Genomic DNA, 14,515 nt, shown 5'->3' on the forward strand with positions numbered 1-14,515 from the left:
GTTTAGGACGAATACCAGGACAATTCTGGAGATACATAAGTGATTTTGGTCCTCCATATATGGCTCCATTGCCTGGAAGATTGAACAGCATTGGTTACTTTGAAACCGTCTAAGATACATTGTTACTTTCCTTAGAAAGAAAATTCCTTGAATAAGAAGAATATGTATTTATGCATAATAATAGCGCTGTTCACGCTTCTGGGGAATCTTCGGAGTGGCTAAGTGAATATTTGGAGCTAATGTCTTTAAAATGGCCCACTCTATTTCGATTCCAATATTTAAAGCAAACATCTATGGTTCTATAGCGTGCCCGAAGCTTCCCCCTCTCCCAAATTACACACACGTTGCACACCGTTAGTGCATTGTTATTGCACGTCAGTGCACGAACAACACCGTTAGTGTTATCAGAGTTTACAACATATTAAAGACTTTTGGTGGGAGGCCAAGTTCATATTAAGTTAGTCCACCGTCTTTATGCAGACAGATTTTCATCGAACATAGCACACCATTAGTGCATTTTTGGTGCACTTAACCGCACTAATCAGTATAAGAGTAGTATCACAGTTTATGACTTATTAAAGATTTTTGGAGACGGGAACTTCAGAAATCTCAAAATCTCTACAAATTGACGTAGAAACATTGCGTTATCTGCAATCGTTACTGCGTTTAAGCGTACTAAGTATTAACGTTAGTGCTAGCGTATTTTGGGATTTACTTAAGATTTTTAGTAGGGGTAAACTACAGAAATACAATCTATACAATTTGAGGTAGAAACATGGGCTAACGACAATCGTTAGTGCATCGTTAACGCACTTAATGACATTAAGCTCTAAAGTTAGTGTCACAACATTTTGGAATTTTTCAAGATCTTTTCTTCTGGAGGGCAACTTCAGAAATATCAAATTCCATACGAATTGGTAATGTTTTCTAGAAGCATTAACGAATGGCACTAATTTTTAGGTCAGTGCTTGAAGTTGGAACAAGTTCACGCTGACCTCCAAAGATATTTTACTTGTAGCAGCTACACTTATGAAGCACTGACGTTATCAGTTGGGCACTAAACAGCACTAACCATTTCACTAGAAGAGATCATTAGTGCTTTCGAATTTGGAGGAAACTCAATGCAATGAAAAATTCCCCAAAAATTTCTTAATTAAGTTTCGTGACATATAATTGACCATAACTGAACTAATAGTAAAGCACTAACTAAATGAATGAAATGAAATAAAATCTTTGTTTTACGTCCCACGGTTATGCAGGTTAGACTAAAGGAGACGGTGATGGTGAGAGATGAGTGAAATGGTGGAATGAAGAAAGTGGGAGGAAACGGGAGAACCCCGAGAAAACCCACGAGCACGGTGTTTGTCCACCACAAAGTTCACTTGGCGGGGGCTGAGATCGAACCCGGGACCCCAAGCACCAGAAGTGAACGCTCTACCACTGAGCCACCGCGCCCCCCACTAACTAAATTCTTAGTGTTTTATAGAAAAACACGAATGGCACTTTTTGCTTCGTTAGCGCTTACAGTGGGGTGCTATGTTCACGGTGGACCCCCAAAAGTTTTTTACTTGTAAACACCTACACTAATAAAGCACTAACGTTAGATGTTTGTGCTCTCAGAAGCACTTACGATGCACTAACAGTTGCACTAAGAGAGCATATTAATGCATTTGAATGCGATGGGAATTTGAAACAATGAATAATTCCCCACGTATTTCTTACGAGAGTTTAGTGACCTATAATTGGCCTTATCTACACTAATGGTGAAGCACTAACCGCCAATGCACTATTTTTGTCTTCGCTATATATTTCGCTTTGTCTATATATTTTGCTAGTGGCATAGTGGGGGCTAAGTTCACGCTATTTCTTGTAGCACCTACACTAATGATGCACTAACGATAGGTGTTGGTGCACTAAGAAGCACTAACGATGCGCTGAGGAATGTCACTATTTTTTTAATTGGTGCCTGAAGTGTCTGTGAGAGCGTGAACTCGCCCCCGAAAAAGTTTTACTTGAGGCACCTACACTACAGAAGCAGTAACGACGTCCTTAAACTTGCCCCAGTACATGACACACTAATGATACATTTTGTGTAAATTGTTAGTGCATCGTTAGTGCTCTTAGTGCATCAACGAATATCGTTAGTGCTTCATTAGTGCCGGTGCTACAAGTAAAAAACCTTTCCGGGCCAATGTGAACTTGGCTCCCATTTCAAGCATTAACGAAAAGTAAGCGTCATTCGTAGCATCTTTAGTGTTTCTACCAAACAATCATAGTTTCGTTAGTACTTAACCATTGATGTAGATATGGCCAATTACATGCCAAGAAAGTCCCATAATAAATTTATAGGGAATTTTCCATTGTGTCAAATTTTCGCAAAATCAAAAGCAGCAGTAGACCTCTTCTAGTGCAGTCGTTAGTGGATCGCTAATGCTTCTTAGTGCAATAACCACTAACGTTAGGTGGGGAGGAGGTGTAGGTGGTTGAAGTAAAGTACCTTTGGTAGCAGCATGAACTTGGTGCCTGCACTTCAAGCAATAACGAAAACATTAGTGAAGTTCATTACTGCATCTTTAGTGCTTTTAGAAAACACTATCAGTTTCGTTAGTGCTTCACTATTAGTGTAGTTTTGGCCAGTTACATGTCACGAAACATACATAAAAATTATGGGCACTTTGGCACTGTGTTACATTTCCGCCAAATTAAAAAAAACACTAATTATATCTTCTAGTGCAATTGTTAGGGCGTTAGCGGTTCTTAGTGCTCCAATTTCTAACGCCAGTGCTATGCTGCTGTAGATGCTACAAGTAAAATATCATTGGTGGTCAGTGTGGACTTGTTTCCACTTCAAGCACTAACAAAGTCATTAGTGCATTCGTTAGTACATAAAATAGTGCTTCTAGAAAATACTGACACTTTGTATGGAATTAGATATTTCTGAAGTTAAGACCCCAAAAATTTTGAATAAATCCAAAAATAGGTAACACTATCGTTAATACTTAGTGCGGTTAATTGCACTAAGAATGCACTAACGACTGCCGCTACTTTCAAGTTTCTACCTCAATTTGTATAGAATTTGATATTTCTGAAATTGACTCCCACCAAAAATCTTGAATAAATCCCAAAATATGGTAGCACTAACTTAGAGCTTGGTACATTTAAGTGCACTAATGATGTGCGAGGTTTGGCGTAATTTCGGAGAGATTGGTGGACAATTTGTGACACGTGGTTCCATTATTGGAAGAATGGAAAGAGAGGTGTCAGGGCAGAGAAAAAATTTTCTTCAAAAACATGTTCTAGAACTGTGGCAGTTTTTTGTGACGCGCCGTCTTATTGCATGATAGTTGTCCCTAATATTCTCTCAAGTCTCCAAGAATTTATTCATTCTAGAGGGTGACTACATGAAGCACTACTATTTTATTTCTGTGAGAACATTTGTTTGAGTGTTATTTATTTATTTATTTATTTATTTATTTATTTATTCAAGAGTAAAACGTTCCTTTTTCATCTTTTTGCTTAATCATTTTCATCTTTTCATCTAAACCGTAAAAGAAAGATCAGTATATCTTCAAAATATTTGTCAATTTAGTTTCAACGACAATTAGAACACATACATCTATTTTTTTTACAAGTAAATTGCTCCCAATATTACTTTCGTTTCAGTTTATTAATGACGTACTTTCACATCACGGAAAAAAAGGTTCCGTATCTTATATAACGCTTTGTTTCCTTTAGTTGTTTTCAATTTTGATTTCTATTATTATCTCAGATCGACTGAATAAAGCACATTTTATTTATGTCACTTATTAACTTGACTTCGAATTGTAAATAAATGTGAAATGTTTATTTTTTTTCATTCACCATATACTGTAGTAACAACATTTCACTCTCATCAGTCCAGTAGATTAATTAGACCTTAGATCATATCACCCCTAACCTAAGAGTTGTTTACGTAATTCTAAGCGAAATGTACATTTTAGCTTCACTTTATCCTCCACAGTATTGAGCCAATGTTTTGTATTAGTAAAAAAATAAATTTAAAAAAAATAAGGCGATAATGGGTTTGTGGAGAAAACCGTTTGTTCCGTACAGAAATAAGGCGATACACACACTAAAATATTTCTAGTATTTTGAATTCTGAACTTCCTATCATCACGTTTGTGTTGTGTTATGTAGGGAGAAAGAGGGAAACGTTTCAATAACATAAAACCATAAACATTAAACATTCACTGAAAATACTGCATAAGGACGAAATAGGCTTAAACCTCAACAACACAAAATACATTTTGTCTTGTAACGATCGGTGCTATACCAAATGCGTTTGATGCAATTCCAAGCTGTCACCCTAACTGAGATTCCTTCCTGCGAGTATAATGGCGCACGCCTTTGTTGTACGAAGTACAGGGTATTATTCTAGATACGAGAGCTGTAGAAACTTTAATTGCTGTCTACGTTACTCTGTTAGTTTCCCTGTTCTTAATGGTTAATAGTAATGATTGAAATAAATAGTAGTATTTAGGAACACAAAGTCACTGCGAAATGTTCCTCCCATCAGTTCACTTTAAAAAAAAGTAGTATAAGGGGTTTGGCTGCAGGTTGCTAGGATATATTGAAGGTTACTTCTGGTCCTACTGGAGTACAATGTTTCTTTTTAACTGTTCTCGACGTTTCTGTTGGATTAGTTTAAATAGAATTTGGAATAGAAAGAAAAAATGGTATTTATATACTGTGTATATGTACTGATGATCCACAACATTATGACCACCTACCTAATACTCGGTATATCCACCTTTGGCACGGATAAATGCGGCGATGCGTCTTGGCATGAAAGCAATGAGGTTTTGGTAAGTTACTAGAGGGAGTGTGCACCACATCTGCAAACACAGGTCACCTAATTCCCCTAATTCCGGGGAGATTGGCTATGTATTCTGAAGGCACGTTTAATCACACTCTAGAGTGTGCTAATGTTAAAGCTATACATCAGTGTGCAGTGGGTTTAATAGTGATAAGCAATTCATATGATCAATGATTTAGTTGAACGATTTGGTAAACTCCCACACAGGAGAGAGTCAATTACAGGTGAAAAACTATCAAATCATACAGGGAAGAACATCAACGAAACGGAACAAAAGAAGAAGAGGGAATAGTACATGGAATGCTAAGTATCATCAGAAGCATTGAGTGATTATAACAATAATAGGGCACGTCAAGGTCAACTCGAGTCAGAATTAGAGTAGATTATATAAGGAAGACTTAGTCATTATTAGACAATAATAATTAGTAATTAGGATCTTGTTTCTGTTTCTCTTTAAATTTTATTGTTTTGTTTTGTTTTGTTTGTTTGTTTATCTTGTTCAATGTGTTGTGGTTTCGCAGTCCCAACCTTGTTTTCGTCCTTGTCCTTGTCCCAGTTCCTGAAATAAATATGAATGATGACATAAAGGTTGAAGAATGATACTGCAATGATGATAGCCCATTTCGGTTCAAATTTTCTGGTGCAGAAACGAAGAGGCGCGTCTGAGCAATATGAATTTAAAAAACCATAAATGTTCGATTGGGTTCAGATCGCGGAGTTGGGGTAAGTACATCAATTGGAACTCGACACTGTGTTCTTGGAAACACTCATTCACACTTCTGGCCTTATGGTACGTGCATTATCTTGTTGAAAAATGCCACTTCGTTGGGAACCATGATCGTCATAAAGGGGTCTACGTGGTATGCAACCAGTGTACGATACCGCTTGGGCTGTTAGGATGCATTGCACGATCTACAGTGGACCCATGCTTGCCCACGGGAATGTTCCTCAGAGCATAATTGAACCACCGCCAGCTTCTCTCTGTCCCGCCGCACAAGTGTCAAGGAGCTGTTGCCCTAGAAGGTGACGGATTCACACCCTCCCATCTAGTGCTCTCAAACGTGTCGGGTCAGGTCAACTCGGGTCGGGTTGTCGGGTCGGCTCGGGTCGAGTTGTCGGGTCAGGCTACTCGGGTCGGGTTGGGTCAGTCCGGTCAGCTCGGGTCGGGTTATCGGGTCGAGTCAGTCGGGTCAGTTCACTTTGGTCAACTGAGTTTAGGTTGAGTTTAAACTCGGCTGGAGTTGAAAGCTGCTGTTTTTCACTAGCTGCCTAATTCAAAATAGCAATTTTCATTTGATTTTATAGAAACCATAAATCTATTTTGAACACTTACAGCTAGTGTTTTTATGGTAAATGCTTATTTTTGCACTTGTGTGTACTTTAATTTTTAAATATGGAAGATTGATTGTACCAATCGACTGTAATATTAATATCTACGCCAATATGGTGTCTGGATTTAGAACAAAATTAGATGTTGTCTAAGCAAGGCCAAAAGAAAGATTGGATATGGATGACCAAGTCCAAGCAGGGCTGCTGTGACTCAGTGGTAGAGAATTCATCTCTGGTGCATTGTGTCCATTAGCGTAGCAAGAGTTTTTTCACGGGGGGCCAAATGAAGAGCCCAAGATGATTTTGAGGGGGCCATCTCCAATATATATATATATATATATATATATATATATATATATATATATATATATATATGTGTGTGTGTGTATTCAAGGTGAATGTTTCCATCTTTGTTGTTCATGATTTTACTACTTGGAAAAGAGTGAAAATATAAGAAATTACTACCTCAAACAACTAGGATTCATTAATGCAATTGATTTCTAATATAAGTAAATAGTTATTTAATTATGACGTTTAAAATATGTTAAATAGTTATTTAATTATGACGATAAAAATAACTTATAGGTTCATGCCTCTACTTGAAGACGATCTTTCTATTCGTGTGGGCAGCAGCAAACATATCCACAACTTGTTAACGATCTAACGATTTAGCAATTTTCTTCTCAATATAAAGTAACACTAAGTTTTTCAACCTATCATGAGTCATTGAATTGCGTATACAAGTCTTTAATCTTTTCAAAGAAGATAATGACCTTTCACATGTAGCACTAGAAACTGATATAATCACAGAGATGATACCTAGCTTGTAGGTTTCTAGTAATGCGTTTTTGTAGACACAAAGACGATCAACGAAATTCGTTAAAGAATCAGCTTTGGTTTTCTTCTCGTCTTGATACAACTTAATTATTAGTCAACCCACACTATGCTCTATTTCTTGTTTAATTATGCTTTTTTTCCAAATTCGTGTATAATGTATTGTTCGGTCGGGTCAATCGGGTCAGCTCGGGTCGGGTAGTCGGGTCGGGTCAATCGGGTCAGCTCGGGTCGGGTTGTCGGGTCGGGTGAATCAGGCCAGCTCGGGTAGTCAGGGTCGGGTTATTCGGATTGGGTTGTCGGGTCGGATTATCGGGTCAGGTCAATCAGATCGGATCACGGTTCGGGTCAGTCGGGTCGGGTCGGGTCACTCAATTCGGGTCACGGGTCGGGTCGGATCGGTCTTCAACCCGACCCGACCCGACCCGTTGAGAGCACTACTCATCTTTATCATGTAGAAGGTATCGGTATTTTAATGAGACCACGCAACGCTATGACCCTGCGCCTACTACCAGTGGCGATGGTGACGTGACAATTTCAGTCGTACTTGCCGGATGGATGGATCGTCCGCTGCGGAGGTTCAACCTAGAAGTGTTCGGTGCACGCTTTGTTAATACACATTTGTAATTTGCCCAGCATTAAAATCTGACGTTAGTTCGGCTGCAGTTCGCCGCATGTCTTGTTTTACCAGTCTGTTCAGCCTACGCGGTCCGACATCTATAATGAGGGGCGGCTGAGCCCTCGACGTTTGAACGTCATTTCATCTTGGGTTCGCCACTTCGTGAAGAACTCACCCCAAGACTCCTCGAATACCCGACCCGTTGTGCAGTTTCCGAAATACCCCGAGCCCTCTGGGCCAACTCAATCTGCCTACGATCAAACTCAGATAGATCACACGCCCTCCTCATTCCACACATGCCCAGCACGATCACTGATGGTACATATGAACCGTACGTGTGTCTGACTAGCAAGCATTCTTCGTGAGGTAACGCTGCTATACCTGGACGGGTTTATAACGATAGTACGTAGGTTATCATAATGTTCTAACTGTTTTGTATATATATATATATATATATATATATATATATATATATATATATATATATATATATATATATATATATCAAATAGGAGTAACAAGTAGCAATTGCTTTCGTTTAACCCACTTATTGAATACTACGATATTTTGTGATAAAAATATTACTGTGATTTTATAATAATAATAATAATAATAATAATAATAATAATTACTGCTGTTGTTAAAATTTGAAGACCTAGAGAAACTAATTAATTATTTACATAATGGACAATTTTTAACGAATTTGCACTCCTCCAAGAAATTCTGCTACATTTGGTTGTGGAAAGGATTTGTATAAAATGATTATTAGAATTAATATTGTACTAAAATATATTACTGAAAATATTGATTAAATAATTGGAGTTAGAAATGTTCTCTGGGTTTTATACAGAGGGCTTATTTTAAGGTGCAACCGGGAAAATATTCGAACTTGTATTCTAGCAGAAATATGTAACTTACACTGTAATATTTACATAATTAGTATTATAATGTTTAAGACAACTATATAATCTATATTATAAACTGAAAGCGACTATGTCTGTGACTCTTAATCTTTTGAACCGATCGACCGATCTCGATCAAATTTTCACCGAAGATACGGTTTTGCCTTGGAGTATTTTTAGCTATTTACTTTGACGGTACAACTTAGGGAATAGAGAGGAGGGAGACAGAGAAAAAATATATAGAAAACACAATAACTCTTGAACCACCCGACTTAACTCGATCAAATTTTCAACATAAATGCCAGATGGCAGAACTTTCTTCGTCTTTCTGCGATGACCATTTAAAAGTCAAAGATCTTCTGTAGGAATTCCAAAATCACAAAATCAAGCTGAAACTATCATGATTTTATTACAGCGTTACATGAAGCATGGTAAACAGTTTCCAGCGATATCCCTAGTTCGAATTACAACCTGTGAAGTCACATTATTTGAAGGAGGTTTGCCAAAAGCAGATTTAAAATACGTTTTATTCATACACCATGTTTATGCGAGTCGTCCGTGTATTTAAGACACCTACACATAACAGGCACATTTTTATACTTTTCTGTTGGTTATTTGCCTCTTCTCTGGCAATTATTCTGCACTGGCGCGGCAAATTTTCTGCGGTCACATCGCAGATCGCAGCATATTCTGCTAGGGGCATAGATGAGGTTCGGGACTTGGATTATTTTTATTATTTCACTCTGACGGAGCAACGTCTGGAAGGGGATGGAGGGGAAGATATACAAAAAACAATAAATATAAAAATAAAAGTGACTATGTTCGTGAATCAATTACTTTTGAACCACCCGATCGATCTCAATCAAATTTACAACATGCATGAAGTTTAAACCTGAAATGTTTTCTTTTATAATTTCATTTTGACAGTAGATCTAATAGATGGGGGAGGGGGAGGGGAAATATATAAAAATGAATAAAACATAATAATTATTGAACCCTCCGAAGGATCTCTACCATACTTTCAACATAGATAAGGTCCGAGCCTGGGATGTTATCTTCATTTCACTTTTACAGTGCAACGAAGGGGCGGGGAGAGATATATCAAAAAAGTAAAACATAAAAGTGACTGTCTTTGTGACTTCGTCATGCTTAAGCCACCTGACCAATCCTGAAAATATTTTCAACATATATGAGGTTCGGACCTCAGGTGGTTTCTCACATATCACTTTAACGGTAGAACTTAGAGGAGGGGAGGGGACAGGAGAAATCTATAAACATAAATTAAACTTAATAACTCTTGAGCTACCAGACCTATCTTGATTAAACTTTCATCATAGATGAGGTCAGGGACTGGTATGTTTTTGTTATTTCACTTTTACGGTGGAACCTAGGGGTGGGGGAAGGGGGAGATATATGTAAAAAGAATAAAAATAAAAGTGACCGTATTTGTGACTTCATCACGCTTTAACCTTAGAACCGTCATTAATAAAATTTCAATATGGATGAAGGTCGGACCTGGGGTGGTATTTATCATATCACTTAGACGGTAGACCTTATGGGTTCGGGGGGCGAGGGGACAAATATATAAAATTAAATAAAACTTACAAGGAACATCATCTTAGTGATCCAAGCCGATTTTGATGAAATTAGGCAGGGAGATACTACACAAGAAATAAACGAATGCGTGCTTTTTATTTGCTGCGGAAAAACGGTTTGAGTGGGCAAAAGCGCCCCACCCAAAATTTTGAAAGTGGGCCCCCGAAGGGCAAGAACAAGTGGGCAGAAGCAAATGAAATTGTACACACATACACTAGACATAAAATAATTGAATACGTGTTTCGTGTTATCCGGGAAAAATCAGTCGGGTGGGGCACAGACCCCTTCCAAACGTATAAACACGAAATCTAAAAAAAAGATAGTAAGTGTAATGCAAAAGTACCTCAAGCACATACAGGATTGTATCCAAACTCCGTGTAGGAACAATACACAAAAAAATAAGCGAATACGAGTGGTTATTTTGTACAGAAAAACTGGTAGCCGAAACGGGCCGCGAAATAATTTGGCAGTCAGCATCAGAAACGAGATGATTGAAGAAAGTAAGCGAATGAAGTACATATAGGCATTTGAGCTGCAAAAGGACAAAGAATGCAGGATATGTTGTATGTCCAGCATGTTGTAATTATGTATGGCCCACAATGACAGTCGAGTTCAACTTCTAGCGATTAGTAAGACGACCTGTTTCCCCAGTTTCCCTATATCCATACATATAATACGTATGTTTTGTGAACATATCTACCAAGATATCATACTCTTTCAAGGCAGGTATTCTCTGTTACACGTAAAGTGTGGATTCTGGCATGTAATCTACTAGTCAGAAGTAGTTTCCATGAGGTGGGCTTTGACGTTGAGAGAAGGTGGATATGTTGTAGATAAACAAATTATGAAGCATAAAGTGTAGATTCCAATTTACTTCTGTGTGGACCACACAATTTTTCCCCTCGGTCTGTACATTTGGTATGCATAGTTACGCGTGTTGCAAATACCTTCCATGTTGTCCATACATAGAAGTGTACGTCTAGTAGTACTGACAGGCAGTGTGTTCACTCAATAAAGGTTTTCACAGTAATGATAGTCAACAAAAAATGTTGCAAACACAGTGATCGCTTACACCATCCACAACGAATCACAGCACCTTGTCCACAAATATCACACGTGGGTACGCTAATCGTGTCGTAAGAGTGCTGTGCAGGTGTCTGAAACTTTGTTAGTCGTTCTGTTGTGTAACCGATGACATGCCAAGAGTATTTAAGCACGTCTCGATATCGTGGCTAGGAGAATTGATTATGTGTCAATGATTGCAATTTTATTATATTGTCCCTTATATGCAAGTTTATGTCGGACCGTTGTAAGATCACTGCGTCAGAAAAGCGTCCCACAAAGGTCTTCCACAGCCGAAAAAAATATACATCCAGTGTTTGTAGTTTCGAGATTAGGCCCTGTGGTATTGTGGGCAACGTTGTATGCTTTTCACTCGGTTCTATTTCGCATAATGTGTTTTCACAATGGCCACGCCATGCATCTAATAGGAGAACAGTATTTTGTTGCGTTGTTGGAAAATACACTTCAGTGAACCATGTTCGAACATGCTCTTTTGTAAGTTTACCGGACTTCGACGCAGCTAGGTAAATGTTACGTGGGGGAAACATGATGTCCTGTACCCTTGGACCGAACTCACCTTTTGGCTCCTTCAACACAACAAATAATGGTGATAGTAAGATCCCATCCGCAGATATTATTGGCTTAATTGTATAGCTATGTGTTGTCGCACTCACAGCTTGAACAAGTGTTTCGACTTTTTTCATGCCCTGCCGTGCCAATGTACGACCGGCATGCATTTCTACTTGGAATCCGCTTTGATCCGAATTATAAACGTTATTTGGGCCGTATTCAATAATTAGTTGTTTTACATAGTTCACAAAGTCACTTACAATATTCGCGGAATCCTCGTCGTCTACTGCATGTGCAGTAGATATAAATTTTGTCACTTTACGCGACACAATGCTGTGTCTTCTTTTAAATTGCCACAGCCAGGTATGCGATGCTGAAAATGAAGGTAGACCTAATCGTTTACTAGCCTGCAGCGCCCACCTCCGGAGGTCCACATCGTGTATTGGAAAGTGAGCGTTTGGAGAATCTTTAAACGTACGTAGTACGAACTGTGACATCTAAGCTAGTTTGTCCTTCCCTGTCCCTCCAGCAGTAACTTGTTTTTCCCATCACACGAGCTGTTCCCTAGAGATAACCTTTCTGTATTTCGATCGGACAGATCCCACGGAAAGAGGCCTCTTCTTACCACTTTTCCAGTACGTGACGGCATTCCGTTTATACTCAAGAGTGACATCACCAACAGATGCGGTGTCGGGTACTGCACAATCTTCCGCGTCATCCTCCTGTGCATAATCTACGTCGTCCTGTTGTCTTCCCTTATCGTCATTTGCAAGAGCTTATGTCGTAACTATTTTCATCTGTAACGTAGTTCCCGCTTCCACCCAGTCCTCCAACAAATTCTGTAGTACATTTGCTACATGCCTTTCCTCCGCTGTTATTGGTGTCTCCGGTGGATGTATTGCATCGAAAGCAAGATGCAACAACGCTATAACATTTGTAGCATTTACTGCAACCATACTGTCGTCTTGATAGGCTCCCTCTTCTCTCTCTCTCTGTATGCGTGTGTGTGTGTGTGTGTGTGTGTGTGTGGTCGCCGTGCCATATATATCATCAGGCGTCGATTATGTGTTCTATGCAATCAGTATACATAATTACCCTCTTCCCGTACATGTTTGTACTATTGAGCGAGTAATACCCCTTTGTGTACTTATCACGTTCGTCTTCGCATCAGATGCCACTCACGAGTGGAATTGTAAGCAAGACAACATCGTAAGATCACCAACAGTCCATACAAAGTTGAGTATGATTGCACAATTTCTTGACTATTCTTTGTGTTTGCATATACTGATCTTCCGTATTGAATTAGCGTTCGTTGCACATAATAGCAACTGCACACGTAACACATCCATTGTAAATAACACAAGTAGGTATAGTACATACAATTACATAATAGTTTTATTTACAGAATATTACATAAAAGTCCTCAAGATAATGGGAAGGAGCGCTGAAAAACTTTAGGAGGGTCCTGTCCTCAATTCACGTTCCAAGAAGCTTCACCATACTTCATATTATAACAATTAATGTACTACTGCCACCATCACCATTAATCATAATAATAATAATCATAATTATAATAATAATCATCATAATAATCGTTAGGCTTCCCTAAGGTCGCTATTCTTCGGTTCCCTTGTGCTATCATTTTACGACTACATTATCTGTACACAATTTCATTTGCTTCGGTAGACTTGTTCTTGCCCTTCGTGGGGCCACTTTCAAAATTTTGGGTGGGAGCTTTTGCCCCCTCAAATCATTTTTCCGCAGCAAATAAAAAATACGTATTCGCTTATTTTTGTGTATTGATCCTACACGGAGTTTGGTTACAAATCTACATGTGCTTTAGGTACTTTTGCATTACACTTACTATCCCTTTTTAGATTTCGTGTTTACACGTTTGGAGGGGTCTGTGCCCCACCCGACAAAACATGTATTCAATTATTTTATATCTAGTGTATGTGTGTACAATTTCATTTGCTTCTGTCTACTTGCTCTTGCCCTTCGGGAGCCCACTTTCAAAATTTTGGGTGAGGGCTTTTGCCACCTTAATCCGTTCTCCGCAGAAAATAAAAAACACGTATTCGTTTATTCCCTGTGTAGTATCCCTCTGCCAAATTTCATCAAAATCTGCTTGGATCACTAAGATGATCTTCCTTGTTAATAACTCTTGAACCACCAGACCAATCTCGATAAAAATTTTCAAGATAGATTACGTTCGAACTTGGGATTTTTTTATCATTTATCTTTGACCATACAACTTAAGGAGGGGAAAGACATTTACAAATGATCGGAAATGACCGATATTAGTGTCGAATCTTTAATTATTGAGGTCGCTTTTTCCGTGTCCCTGAGATGAACAATGAAACTTCCGATGCGTAGCCTCTGACAAGGAGAGGAAAGGGGATATATAAAAACCATCGAAAATGACCATATCAAAGAGCAGTTTAGTAATAGTAAAAAGTGACTGACTAACGAAACATATTACAATTTTTTTCTTCATTTAATCCAGCGAAGCTGGTAATTTAGGCTAGTTCAACATAAGTTAAGTTAAGATGGTGCTATTTCAAAATATAGAAGGAGAAATTAAATGTATTATCCTATTTTCAGGATAAATTTGTAAACTATGATGATTTCATGGAGTATCCTGGGGAAAACCCGAAATTTGGCCCTTGTGGCCATATCTTCGATCATGCTTGATGATAGTTACCGTTTCTTTCCACTACTCCCTCCTCGTGCTGATCAATAGTCTCC

The sequence above is a fragment of the Thermobia domestica genome, chromosome 1, assembly GCF_964235325.1.
Source record: "Thermobia domestica chromosome 1, izTheDome1.hap1.1, whole genome shotgun sequence".
Taxonomy (NCBI): domain Eukaryota; kingdom Metazoa; phylum Arthropoda; class Insecta; order Zygentoma; family Lepismatidae; genus Thermobia; species Thermobia domestica.